We start from the raw sequence: 13,556 nt of genomic DNA, 5'->3' as shown, positions 1-13,556 counted from the left end.
AATCTCACCTGGGACCCTTTAGTCTGCAGGCTGGCGCTCTATCCACTGAGCCAAACTGGCTAGGGCCTCTGCCCATTTTTAAACTTAATTTTGTTGTTGTTGAGTTGCATGAATTCTTTATATACTTTGGTCAGTGGGGTTTTGATTCAAATTTATCTAATAATTATTGGTGTAGAGAATATTTTCATGTTTGCCATTTGCATATCTTCTTTGAAGAAATGTCTATTCAAGTTCTTTGCCCATTTTTTTTTTTTGATTGGTTTTGTTTTTGAGTTGTAGGAGTTCTTTATATATTCCGGATATTAATCCCTTATCAGGTATTTTCCCCTGTAGATTGCCTTTTCACACAATTGAGTGTGTTTCCTTTGATGCTCAGAACTTTTAAAGTTTGATGTAGTCCCATGTATCTATTTTTGTTATCTGTGCTTTTGGTGTGTCTAAGGAATCATTGCCAAATCCAGTGTCATGAAGCTTTTCCTCTATGGTTTCTTCTAGAAATTTTCTAGTTTTTGGGTGTATATTTAGGCCTTTAACCCTTTCCGGTCCAACGTGGAGGCTGACTCGACAGACCAGGTGCTAGGAGCAGGTCCAACGTCGAGGCTGAGACACTGCAAACCAGTTCAACAGTCAATCCCGTCAATTAATTTGGACCAGACTGTTTGAATTCCAAAAATAAAATTGGACCACAAAGAGTTAATTCATCTTTAGTTAATTTTTATGTATATTGTGAAATAAGGGTTGAACTTCATTATCTTTCATGTGGATATCTAGTTTTCTCATCACCATTTGCTGAAGAAACTGTCCTATCTCCTTTGAGTGGTCTTGGCATGTTTTAGAAGGTCATGCAACCATGAGAGCTTATTTTTGGGCTCTCTAACATGTCTGTCTTTATGTCAGTACCATATGGTTTTCATTACTGTCGTTTTGTAATATGTTGTTTTTTTTTTTAATCCTCACCTGAGGATATTTTTTCCATTGATCTTTAGAGAGAGTGGAAGGAAGGGAGAGAGACAGAGAGAAGCATTGATGTGAGAGAGACACATCAATTGGTTACCTCTTGCTCATGCCCCGACCTGGGCTGGGGATTGAGCCTGCAACTAAGGTATGTGCCCTTGACCAGAATCAAACCTGGGACTCTTCTGTCTGCAGGCCAATGCTCTAACCACTTAGCTAAACTGGCAAGGGCTATAATATGTTTTGAAATCAGGAAGTGTAAGTCCTCAAACTTTTTTTCTCTCTTGTCAAAATAGTTTTGGCTATTTAGGATCTATTGAGATAACATATAGATTTTAGAATTGTTTTTTATTTCTGAAAAAAATATCTTTGGGATTTGGTAGGAATTGGGTTGAATCTGTAGATTATAGATAGTATTGACCTCTTACCAATATTGTCTTCAAATTCATGAACAATGGAATCCCTTTCCATTTGTTTGTGTCTTCCTTTTTTTTGAGAGAGAGAGATTTGCCAGTGGCAATTTTTTTCTTTTAATCTCTATTGTTGAAAGTATTACATAGGTCCTTCTTTTTCTCCCATTAACCTCTTCCAGCCCTCTCCTATTCTCCCTCCCTGTCCCCGAAGGCCCTCCACTACCCTATTGACTATGTCCACAGGTTATGCATATATACACACAAGTTCATTGGTTGGTCTCTCCCCCAGCCCCCATCCTCCCCTGCCTTCCCTCTGAGGTTCAACAGTCTGTTCATGTCTCTAAGACTCTGGATCTACTAGTATTTTTTATGATCAGTTTATTTGGTTCATTAGATTCCACATATGAGTGAGATTATGTGACCTTTCTCTGACTGGCTTATTTCACTCAGCATAATATTCTCCAGGTCCATCCATGCTGTTGCAAATGGTAAGAGTTCTTTCCTTTTTATTCGCACATAGTATTCCATTGTGTAAATGTACCATGTTTTTGTTTTTTAATTTAATTTTATTGTTTAAAGTATTACAAATAGTTATACATATGTCTCCTTTTTCCCCCCATTGACGTCCCCCCGGCCTCCCCTACCCCCCGGCACATGCCCTCACCTCCCACCCCCAGTGTCTTGCGTACATTGGTTATGCTTATATGCATGCATACATGTCCTTTCATTGATATATTAGCCCCCCCCCCCCCCACCAACACTCTCCTGCCTTCCCACTGTAGTTTGACAGTCTGTTCAATACTTCTTTGCCTCTGTATCTATTTTTGTTCATAAGTTTATAATGTTCATTATATTCCACATATGAGTGAGATCATGTGATTTTTTTCTTTCACTGACTGGCTTATTTCACTTAGCATAATGCTCCCCAGTTCCATCCATGCTGTTGCAAATGGTAAGAATTCCTTCTTTTTTTACAGCAGCGTAGTATTCCATTGTGTAGATGTACCAGAGTTTTCTAATCCACTCATCTGCTGATGGGCATTTAGACTGTTTCCAAATCTTACTTATTGTAAATTGTGCTGCTATGAACATAGGGGTGCATATATTCTTTCTGATTGGTGTTTCTGTTTTCTTGGGATATATTCCTAGAAGCGGGTCAAATGGCAGTTCCATTTTTAATTTTTTGAGGAAACGCCATACTGTTTTCCACAATGGCTGCACCAGTCTGCATTCCCACCAGCAGTGCAAGAGGGATCCTTTTTCTCCACATCCTCACCAGCACTTGTCATTTGTTGATTTGTTGATGATAGCCATTCTGACAGGTGTGAGATGGTACCTCATTGTTGTTTTGATTTACATCTCTCAGATGATTAGTGACTTTGAGCATGTTTTCATATGTCTTTTGGATTTCTGTATGTCCTCTTTTGAAAAGTGTCTGTTTAGGTCCTTTGCCCATTTTTTGATTGGATTACTTATCTTCCTTTTGTTAAGTTGACTTCCCTGTAAATGTTGGAGATTAAACTTTATCAGAGATAACATTGGCAAATATGTTCTCCCATGCAGTGGGCTTTCTTGTTGTTTTGTTGATGGTTTCTTTTGATGTGCAGAAGCTTTTTACTTTGATGTAGTCCCATTTTATTTATTTTCTCCTTAGTTTCCATTGCCCGTAGGCGTTGTATTGGTAAAGATATTGCTATGAAAAATGTCTGCTATTTTGGTGCCTATGGCTTCTTCTAAGATTTTTATGGTTTCCCATCTTATGTTTAAGTCCTTTATCCATTTTGAGTTTATTTTTGTGTAAGGTGTAAGTTGGTGATCTAATTTCATTTTTTGCAAGTATCTGTCCAATTTTCCCAACACCATTTATTGAAGAGACTGTCTTGACTCCATTGTATGGTCTTGCCTATTTGTCAAATATTAATTGAGCCATGTGGTTTGGGTTGATTTCTGGGTTCTCTATTATATTCCATTGATCTATATGTCTGTTCTTGTGCCAGTACTAGACAGTTATAAGAACAGTGGCTTTGTAATACAGCTTAATATTTGGTATTGAGATCCCACCTACTTTGTTCTTCTTCCTCAGGATTGCTGCAGCTATTCGGGGTCTTTTTTTATTCCAGATGAATTTTTGGAGAGCTCATTCTAGATCTGTGATATATACTGTTGGTATTTTAATGGGGAGTGCATTGAATCTATAGATTTTTTGGGTAGTATGGACATTTTAATGATGTTGATTCTACCAATCCATGAACACGGTATGTTTTTCCATTTGTTTCTGTCTTCCTCTATCTCTTTTTTCAGTGTCCTGTAGTTTTCTGAGTACAGGTCTTTTACCTCCTTAGTTAAGTTTATTCCTAGGTATCTTAAGTCTTTTGGTGCAATGGTAAATGGAATTGTATTTTAAATCTCTCTTTCTGTAAGTTCACTATGGTGTATAAAAATGACATAGATTTCTTGGCGTTAATTTTGTATCCTGCTACATTGACAAATCCATTTATTAAGTCTAATAGTTTTTGATGGAGTCTTTGGAGTTTTCTATGTACAGTATCATGTCATCTGTGAATAATGACAATTTTACTTCTTCTTTTCCAATTTGGATGCCTTTTCTTTCTTCTTCTTGTCTTATTGCTATCGCTAGCACTTCCAGTACTATGTCAAACAGGAGTGGTGAAAGTGGGCATCTCTGTCTCATTCCTGTTCTTAGGGGAAATGTTTTAGTTTTTGCCAATTGAGTATGATGTTGGCTGTAGGTTTGTCATATAAGGCTTTTATTATGTTGAGGTATGACCCTTCTATTCCCACTTTGCTGAGAGTTTTTATCAGGAAAGGGTGTTGGACTTTGTCAAATGCCTTTTCTGCATCAATTGATATGATTTTTTGATTTTTGTCTCTCAATTTGTTTATGTGATGTATCACGTTTATTGATTTGCAGATATTTTACCAGCCTTGCATCCCTGGAATAAATCCCACTTGGTCATGGTGTATGATTTTTCTAATGTAATGCTGGATCTGGTTTGCTAGAATTTTCTTGAGGATTTTAGCATCTATATTTAGTAGGGATATTGGCCTGTAATTCTCTTTCTTTGTAGTGTCTTTATCTGGTTTTGCAATTAGGGTAATGCTGGCTTCATAGAAAGAGCTTTGAAGTGTGCCTTCCTCTTGAATTTTTTGCAATAGTCTGAGAAGGGTTGGTTTTAGTTCTTCTTTGAATGTTTGGTAAAACTCCCCTGTGAAGCCATCTGGTCCAGGGATTTTGTTTGCTGGAAGCTTTTTGATTACTGTTTCAATTTCATCAGTAGTTGTCTGCCTATTCAAGTTTTTTCATTCTTCCTGATTGAGTTTTGGAAGCTTGTACTTTTCTAGCAATATGTCCATTTCATCAAGGTTGTCCAGTTTGTTGGAGTAGAGTTGTTTGTAGTATTTTTTTTTTTTTTTTTTTTTACAATCCTTTGTATATCTGTGGGGTCAGTTGCTACTTCACCTCTTTCATTTCTGATTTTGTTTATTTGGGTCCTCTCTCTTTGTTTCTTGGTGAGCCTGGATAAAGGTTCATCAATCTTGTTTATCCTTTCAAAGAATCAGCTCTTGGTTTCATTGATCTTTTGTATTGTGTGTGTGTGTGTGTGTCTGTGTGTACGTGTGTGTGTGTTTTGTCTCTATTTTGTTTATTTTTGCTCTGATCTTTGTCATTTATTTCCTTCTGGTTACTGTGGGCTTTTCTTGTTGCTTTCTTTCTAATTATTTAAGTTGCAAGGTTAGATAATTTATTACCATTTTTTCTTGTTTTTTTTTTGAGGTAGGTCTGTAGAGCTATGAATTTCCCTCTCAGGACTGCTTTCATTGTGTCCCATAGATTTTGTATTGTTGTGTTTTCATTGTCATTTGTTTTCAGGATGCTTTTTATTTCTTCTTTGATCTCTTTGGTAATCCAATCATTTTTAATAGCATGCTATTTAGCCTCCAAGTGTTTGATTTTTTTCATTGTTTTTATTGTAGTTGATTTCTCATTTTATGCCATTGTGATCTGAGAAGATGCTTGTTATGATTTCTATCTTTTTGAATTTGAAGAGACTTTGCCTGTGTCCCAATATGATGTCTATCTTTGAAAATGTCCATGTGCACTTGAGAAGAATGTATATTCTGTAGCTTTGGGGTGAAATGTTCTGAAGATGTCAATTAATTTCATCTGATGTAGTGAGTAATTTAGGATTGCTGTTTCTTTGTTGATATTTTGTTTAGAGGATTTATCCAGTGGTGTCAGTGGGGTATTAAAGTCACCTACTATGATTGTATTGCTGATCTATTTCTTGATATGTTCCAGAAGTTGTTTTATGTATTTGTGTTCTCCTATATTGGGTGAATATATGTTTACCAGAGTTATATCCTCTTGTTGAATTGCTCCCTTTAGTATTATGAAGTGGCCATCCTTATCTCTTGTTATGGCCTTTACTTTGAGGTTTGTTTTGTCAGATATAAGTGTTGCAACCCAAGCTTTTTTCTCATTTCCATTTGCCTGAAAAATTTTTTCCCTATCCCTTCACTATCAGTCTGTGTGAATCTTTTGTTCTGAAATGGGTCTCTTGCAGACAGCAAATATATGAGTCATGTTTTCTTATTCATTCAGCTACCCTATATCTTTTGATTGGATCATTTAATCCATTTATGTTTTATTTTATTATTAATAAGTACTTGTTTGTTGCCATTTTTATTCTTATGTTTGTGTTCCTTCTTTCCTTTCTGTTTCTTCTTTTTACAGCAGTTCCTTTAGCATTTCTTGTATTGCTGGCTTGGTGGTAATAAATTCTCTTAGCCCCCTCCCCCATTTTTTTTGTGAAGCTCCTCATTCACCTTCAATTTTGAATGATAGCCTTGCTGGGTATAGTATTCTTGGATTCAGTCCCTTGCTTTGCATCACTTTGTATATTTCATTCCATTCCCTTCTGGCCTGGTGTGTTTCTGTTGAGAAATTAGTTGATATTCTAATGAGAGATCCCTTGTAGGTAACTTTCTGTCTCTTTGTGGCAGCCTTTAAGATTCTTACTTTGTTGTTGATGTTTGCCAATTTAATTATGATGTGTCTTGGTGTTGGTCTTTTCGGGTTCATCTTGTTTGGGACTCCATGTGCTTCTTGGTCTTGCATGGTTTTTTTCTTGCCAACATCAGGGAAGTTTTCTGTCATTATTTCTTCAAACAGGTTTTCTATTCCTTGCTCCACTTCCTCTCCTTCTGGTATCCCTATTATGTGGATGTTGTTTCATGTTGTGTTGTCCCAAAGCTCCCTTAGGCTCTCCTCCTGCTTTTTAAGTTTTCTTTCCACTTGCTGCTGTGTTTGTGTGTTTTTTCCTACCTTGTCTTCTACTTCACTGATGTGGTCCTCAGACTTTTCTAGTCTACTGTTTAAACCTTCCATTGTGTTCTTTACTGCAGCTATGTCATTCTTCATTTCCTCTTGGTTTCTTTTCATGTTGTTGACATTCTCATTCAGTTCTTGTAATTCTCATTGATTTGTGTGTATTTGTTATCCAGCCGGTTGAGCATCCTTATAACCATTACTCTGAATTCTTTCTCTGAGATGTTACTTGCCTCCATTTCATTTAATTCCCTTTCTGGTGATTCTTTTTTTTCTTTCCTTTGGGGATTGTTTTTTTGTCTCCCCACTTTTTGCTATAATGTTTTAATTGTTTCTGTGTCTTAGATCCAACTGCTTTGCTACCCAGGTTCTTTTGGGGGTGGTGCTACTGGTGCATTCTTTCAGTTCTCCTGGGTTTTGTGATCTAGTGGAGATCCCTACTTGAGCTATTTGGGTTCTTTTGATGTAGTTGGATCTTGAATGTTAGTTTCTTATTCATGGATGAAGTCTTGTTATGGGTTGGCAATGTAACTCACTCCCGGCTTTGTTGTGCAAGCGGTTTTGGATGTGATCCTGGTTCTGGCTCTTGTGGAAAAGATTGTCTGAGGTCTCACTGGTATGTGCTCCCTGTGGGTTCCCAGAGTCCACGACCTGGGAGGAAGAGGTCTCGGGGCCTGAGGCTCAGGTACTGTGACTTTGGCCAGTGTGGTGTGACTCTTGCTGGAATAGTGTCACTCTGCAACTCACTATGAGGGTCCTGGAGCCGTGTCAGTGGGGGGCATGTGTCTCATCTGTGATTGAGGCAGTGGGACTCTGGCCAAAGTGATTTCCCTCTCTGAATCACAAGGGGGTTCAGGATCCAGCAGCTGGGGATGTGGGAATCTTGGAGACTGTGGCTGAAACAATGTGACCTTGTCCAGAGAGGCAAGTCCTCAGTAACTCACCAAGCTGTCCAGAGGTAGGTAGCCAGGAAGGGGATGTCGTGGATCCTGCTGAGGGAGCTGTGCGCACTTGGTTGGAGAGGCACTCACCCAATGGCTGATCACAGAGGGGCCCAGGTGCCATCTGCAAGAGGTGTGCACTTGTGGGGCCCACACACTAGATTGGAGAGATTGTGGTGTGCCTCTGGCCTCGTGGAGGGAGAAGTCCCAGTTTCTGCTTCAGGGGATGTGCACCCTTGTTGGATATGCTCACCCAGTGGTTGCTTACAGAGGTGCCCAGGAGCTGTCTGCTGGGGCAGTGGGCTCAGGAGGCCCGGGTGCTGGAGCGGTGCTACTGTGGGGACTGGATGTCAGCAGCTGGGGTTGTGCCTTGCGACAGCTCAGAGAAGCACCCAGGAGCCGCCTGCCGGGGCAGCAATCTCAGGGGGCTTGTGCACTGGATCGGTGCGACTGCAGTGACCGGAGGTCAGCAGCCAAGGAAGGGGAAGTCCAAGTTTCTGCTACTGGGGCATTGTGCCCTCAGTTGGATACAAGTGCCCCTAGTGGCAGCTCACAGAGGCACCCAGGAGCTGCCTTTGGGGCAGTGGGCTCAGGAGGCCTTCGCACTGGGAAGGCGCAGCTTAGGTGTCCGGAGATTGGCTGCTGGGGAGGGGGAAGTCGCACTTAATGCTGTGGGAGCTATGCACCCTTGGAGGTGGACATCCTAGGGTCTACAGGTTTGCGGTTGGGGCAGCAGGATTTTGGCTGGAGTGGCTGCAGGGTCGCAGGCAGTGTCCAAGGCCTGTCTGGGTGGTGGTGCGGATGAGTTCCTAGCAGAGGCCACTCTCCCCTTCAAGATGGCGTGGGTTCTGTGCCTGAGCCCCACAGCCTGGGGAGTGCCCACACTAGTGGTAGGTGCTCCCTGTCCAGGAGAGCCTGGTCTATCAACCCCTGCTACTCCTGCTGGATTTAACTGTCCCTCACTCACTCACACACCACACACATCCACACACTCTCCTTTCACCCCCTCACTCACTCATACCCTCTTCCTCACCTCTGTCCTGCTAGCTGCCATCTTCTGGAACTTAAGGCCATTTTATCAATGCTTTATTTATAGATGTAATTGATTCCATTCAGAGAAATGCCTGAAGAATTAGATCATAAAACAACAATAACATGGAACAAAGTTGTACGAACATAAAGCATGAGAAAGGTCTTGTCCTCTCTGATATTTGTGATTCCCATGCTCTGGTTTTTGGAAAGGCCATGAGTAGGTAGAATTGAGTGTAGAAAACAAGGGAGCAGCACACGATTGATCACAAAATGCTGTCTTACCACAATTATTTTCTAAATACTGCCATAATTACACTTAACTGTTATTAGTTATATATCACAGTGATGCTAATGAAAATGACATGTCTAAAAGGGAAAATTTACATAAAGCTCTGTATTGGAGGGCCATAAAAGCTATCCGGCAAAAAATTCAAAACTTCAGATTTCTAATTAAGTAATTGGCAATTGGATCTATTTTACTTTTTTATGTTGAGAGGTAATATTTTTAGGATCAAAAGCCTTTCCCACTCATGAATGTTAAAGTAATAAATAAGCATCTGCCTAAAACGATTATTTTGTGGGTAAAATAGTTCAGTCTTTGTACCAGTGTTATAAAATTCTGGTTTTAATAATCCAAAGTTAAGGGGCCTACACAGAATTTCTTGTGAGAAACACACACAGAAATCTAGTATCTTATAACATTACTCAGACTTCATGTTTTAATTCTATTTTTAGTAAACTTGATTATTAGTAGACATCATGGAACTGGGAAGCCTTGGTCAGTATGTAGTAAATAATTTATCATTACTTACAGCACTAGAAACTCCTTATCTCTTGAAAAAAGGGTTAGAAAAGTGAAATACACAGGATAGCCCCAACTTCCTGTTGTTTTTTTCTTTCTGAAATTGCAGGCAAATAAGAACCGACCAGATTCTCTGAGGAAGTATGGGTAACCCATTCTACTCTCCTGTGTGAACTCAGGTCTTCTGCCCTTCTGATGCTGCTTGTGGCCTTCTGAGACCACCGAGGAACTCCGAGCATGCCATTCTTTGTCACAAGCTCACCGTACTCCTTATTTTATGTGGCCAACCTATAGGAGTATCAAATTTATCTTCAAAATCCTGGCCTTGTGGTTTTAAAAACCTCCAAAATGAATTTTTCTGGAACAGCTCTTTAAGACCTCAGCTTGGCTTGTCTGACCCCCAAGGGTGATTATTGGCAGGATAATCCCTTAAGGGTGTCAAGCTCCATCTTCTTTCACATTAGGTGCAAGCTCTTCTTTGGCAACAGTGTGTCTGTGGTACAGCCACTGTGATCACATCCAAAAAGAAGAGATGGGGTTTGACTGGTAGAAGGATAAACACACAAATAGGACTGATCCAAAGGGAGAGAATGAGTGCCAGTATCTGAACACTCATGTGTAATATGAACTTAATGATAACACATGTATATGGAGCCTCATCACTACTGAAAACCATGGGCTGCGTAGCTCAGAAAGTGAAATGGGGGTGTCTAGGATCACACAAAGCACCCCAAAGCCCTTGTCAGGCTCTTGCCCAATATCTGTTCAATTAGCATTACCTTCCAGGACTTCCGTTGACATGGGGAAGTGAGGGAGATGAGCTCCCTGCTGCTTCAGGAACTCTCGATTCATATGTTTCCTGACCGTGACAGCTTGGAACACAGTATCCACCTGAGCACAACAAGGTCTAGTCAGTCACCGGTCAATTAACCCAGTTCAGGAAGTGGGTAAGAGGCTGGTAGGGGTGGCAAGTGACATCCAGTCCTCTCCCATAGTGTGTGTGACTCTGTTTCTCCCCCGACAGCTGAGCTTCCGGCATGAAGATGCTGAGTCCCCCTAACATTCAGTGGCACATTTGGCTGAAAGGGGGACATCTGGGGAGGCTTCCTGTAGCAATCTCTAGAGGCTGAATGAGTTATACAGGCTTCACAAACTGGGTTGAGTAGACAATGAAATATTTATTGTGATTCTTCCTCTCTTTTTTGAAGTTCAAAATTCCTTGTCATCCCTGGGCTGAAGCCTGCGTGCGTGAGAGGAATTCACAATTAAGCCAGCAGTGGCCTGCTACCACTTACTGATGACCTCCACCTGCAGCAGGCAGAAGGCAAGTGATCGTATCTGCATCCATGCAGATGGCTTTCTCCCAATAAAGCAGGAATGTCCATGAGACAAAAGAAAGCAATCCAAAAACAGCTTTTGTGATTGTCTTTTATTAGCTCTTGGTGTATGAAATATTTTCTTCAATGGGTGAAAACAGAGACAAATAATTAGGCATACAAATATTTCCAGCAACCAATAATCAGCACTGATGACAGAGAAAGAGGAAGTTTGTTCATCAGGGTATAAGATGAGTCCTGCTTTGGACCCGCTGACCTGTTCATCCCCCAACTGCTGCCATTCCCCAAGTGATCCCATGCCGCAGTGGAACCTCTGTGGTGTTCCCAAACCTGACCAGATGGCTTCCTCCTCCTTGACTTTATACCTGCTACGTGCTCCTAACTTTGCTCTTTGGGCAACCTCCTGTATATCTCCTCAGCGGAACCCATCTTCCGTCCTCACCTCCTCCTTGATACCTTTCTGAACAACCCACCTTCCACCACAACCTTTGCTGAGAAAGCCATCTCTCCTTTTGGCTCCCATTTCATACTATTTATTTCTTTAAAATGTAACTGTTCTCCTTTCACCAGCCACAGACATTTAGTTAGTGGCTCTCCTGTAGTAGTTCCTGCTTAGATGTTGAGAATATAGACACCGTCCCTTGGGGCTCATGTTCTAGTTGAGGAGAAAGATAATAAACATTCATATAAAAATGATGCCAGGTAGTGCAGTGATATGTAGAGGTTTCTCTCATGGGTACTGGGGAATCTAACATAGGGTGGGGCATTCGCATAGTAGGTGTCAGTAGATGTTGAATGAATGAGCAAATGAAAGGAGCATTTAGTGTACTTCTAACTATGTCCCCAATCTTCCCAGCACTGGAGGATATAAAAGAAATAAAAGCTCATTTTACTTGGCTTTACAATTGGAAAGATTTCTCAAAGAGTATCTTTGGGACACTATTAGTGGTAATAAAGAATTTTCCCTCCAAATAGAATTCAGCAAGCAATTTCCAGATACGGGAACATGAACATCTTCTGCCTGTCAATGGACTCATCATTGGAATAGATCTCCCACAGACACGTAAAAATGACACTTCTCTTCTACAGGTTTCTATTTCTATTAGATTCTGTGACATATGATTTAGAACAAACATTTGTAGTCTATATTTGGTAAAAAGTCTGATTCCATCAAGTAAATAAAGCTTAGAAAAAGTAATTTTATTTCTTTGCTCAACTAAATCCATTAAGACTAATACAAGTAGAACTGAGGACAAAGGGCATTTAAAATGAAAAGTGAGACCCATTGCGCACTTGCATTTTAAAATTAATTACTGCCTCATTATTCACCAGTAGAAGCATAAATTAAGCAAATAAAACTTAAGAGTAAGCTTTGGGACATCCACAGGACTCTCCCCTCAAGACTGGATTGTCACATGGTTCAGTGTAATGCTTTATTTTTGTTGTCTTTCGCATGAGGAAAGAGAGAAGAATGGAAATGGAGCCACATGGAAATGAAACAGAGACTCCAGTGAGAGAGACGGGCACAGGTAGGTACTTTTAGTTTCCCCTGAAAGTGTGAGAAGGTGACAACCAATAAAGAATGCTGGGGCCAAGGAGCTGCTTTGAAAGCCTTACTGAAGTTGCCCTTCCATGAATATTAAGTGAAAGTCCATGACCCCAACATGGAATGAGAAGGTGAGAAATGCAGTTCAGCATGAGGCTGCCATTCACCTTGCTGTGTGCAGGTAGGATTGACTAACTTGAGTATCTGCTCCGCCTGTTTCCCTTACCCCATGTCAGTGGAGCTCTCGGCATCTAGCACAGCTGGGATATTTTTTCTGTCACATACTCAGGCATACATTGTTGGTGATCTCTCTCAAAAGCTTATGAAACAACACAAAGATGCTAAATCACACACAGCTCCAAATCTCAGTGACGTAAATGAACTGCCATCTATGCTCATGCTTCCTGGACTGACGTGAGCTGTGGCCCAGCTGACCTAGGCTGGGTGCAGCCAGGCAGGTCTTCTCCAGGTGCTCTCTGCAGGTGCCTGGGCCAGTTAGACAGCTCTGCTTTAAGCTGCAGGTTGAGTGCAGGTCTGTTTCACTTGTCTCTCATTCTGCACAGATCAGCTGAGGGAATACCAGGGGTCCTCAAACTTTTTAAACAGGGGGCCAGTTCACTGTCCCTCAGACCGTTGGAGGGCCGGACTATAGTTTAAAAAAAAAACCTATGAACAAATTCCTATGCACACTGCACATACCTTATTTTGAAGTAAAAAACCAAAACGGGAACAAATACAATATTTGTATTTGCATGTGGCCCGCGGGCTGTAGTTTGAGGACCCCTGGAATAGACTGTCTGGCTCATGGTCTTTGCAAGGCAGATGTGGAAGTTCTTAGAGGAGTGGGTGTAAACGTGCAATGCCTTATGGACTAGGATCCAGATTGGTATATGGGTGTGTCTGCCCACCATTCATTGGCCAACAGAAGTCCCTTGGTCAAGGTCAACATCAGTGGGATAAGAGAGTAAATGCACCCCATGAAGGTCAGTATGTACTTGTGTTGGGGAGGGGAGGAGACTGAAAAATAAATCTGAAAAATAGTGTAATTTACCATGACTATTTATACTTAAAAGAAAACCTTTATTTTCTGGTTTGGGCCTCTACACATGAATTATTTAAAGTTTGCCTTCTCCACGCCTGAGCTGGTTAATTATAAGTATGTTAGATTAGCCAGAATGATC

This window comes from Myotis yumanensis, unplaced genomic scaffold (assembly GCF_028538775.1).
Source record: "Myotis yumanensis isolate MYYU_CA2020_CCGP unplaced genomic scaffold, mMyoYum1.0.hap1 SCAF_11, whole genome shotgun sequence".
Classification (NCBI taxonomy): domain Eukaryota; kingdom Metazoa; phylum Chordata; class Mammalia; order Chiroptera; family Vespertilionidae; genus Myotis; species Myotis yumanensis.
Note: the sequence above shows the minus strand (reverse complement) of the source record.